We start from the raw sequence: 1445 nt of genomic DNA on the forward strand, positions 1-1445 counted from the left end.
GATAAGATAACTAACTTATCTTATCAAAAGGTCAGCCTCCGCTACTATAAATACAATGGAGCACCCAGGTATAACTCATACTCTGATTCTACTCAATACCTGCTTAATACCCTTGCTAACTTAAGCATCAGAGTCCCTTGCAGGTACCCCCCACCCTCCGGGGACGAAGGATCAGCACCATCACCACGTCCAACAAGTCGGACACGGTGGCTCCAGCCACTATCATCAAGTCGGACACAACAGTTTCAGGTAACCCTCGGAACATTGGGTCCATTGCCGGGGAACCTGGAAGTCATCCCATTACCATGGCAGACAACCATGACAACGACCACGATTCAGGTCTGGAGGATCGGACACCGCACAAAAACGCGGATGTCACGCTGCAAAACACTACGGAAACCAGCAAAGACAACGACTCACCAAATTCAGGGGCAATAGAAGCGCTCCTGGATCGCCTAAAATAATTGGAAAAAGAAACCCAACAACAACGGGAAATTAGAAAAGACCTCCGAAGAGAAGTGCGGCGACGTCGGGAGTTGGAAGAAAAACTACAGCAATTAGAAGCTGATCTCAAATCAAAGGCCCCGCGGGCTAATCTCGAGGAAAATTCACGCAAAGAGCAAGACCCGTTCACCAGGGAAATCATGAAAACCAAAATTCCAAAAGACTTCAAACTCCCGGATATGACCCTGTATGATGGCACCACGGATCCCAACCATCACCTCAGTAACTTCAGAAGTAGAATGTACCTCACCGACGCCCCAGATGCTATTCGTTGTAAGGCTTTTCCAACAACTCTCACAAAGACAGCGATCCGATGGTTCGACAACCTACCCCCGAAGTCCATCTCAAGCTTTGATGAGTTAGCTAAAAAATTCCTAGCCAGATTCTCCATTCAGAAAGAAAAAGCCAAGCACGCCCTCAGTTTACTAGGGATCAAACAAGGAGATCGGGAGAGCCTCCGCAACTACATGGAGAGATTCAACAAAACATGCATGGACATACAAAGCTTACCAACGGAAGCCGCCATCATGGGACTCATCAATGGTTTACGAGAAGGACCTTTCAGCCAATCTATATCAAAAAAGTACCCGACCTCCTTAGACGAAGTACAGGAGCGGGCAGAAAAGTATATCAACATGGAAGAGAACGCTCGGTTAGGAGAAACCTCAAAATCGGGGGCCTCCTACCGAGACAAAGACAAGGAACCCAAAAGAAAAGAAGATCGACAAGGGGAGAAAATCAAAAAATACCATAACTATACCCCTCTCAGAGCATCCCTGGTCGAGATATACAAAGAAGTCTGCCATACGGAAAAAATCCCCCCAGCACGGCCGCTCAAAGGCAAAAAGGGAGGAGGAAACCGAAAGGAATATTATGAATACCATCAAGTCCGAGGACACTACACAAATGAATGCTTCGACTTAAAAAATATCATAGAAAAA

The sequence above is a fragment of the Arachis hypogaea genome, chromosome 9 (assembly GCF_003086295.3).
Source record: "Arachis hypogaea cultivar Tifrunner chromosome 9, arahy.Tifrunner.gnm2.J5K5, whole genome shotgun sequence".
Classification (NCBI taxonomy): Eukaryota; Viridiplantae; Streptophyta; class Magnoliopsida; order Fabales; family Fabaceae; genus Arachis; species Arachis hypogaea.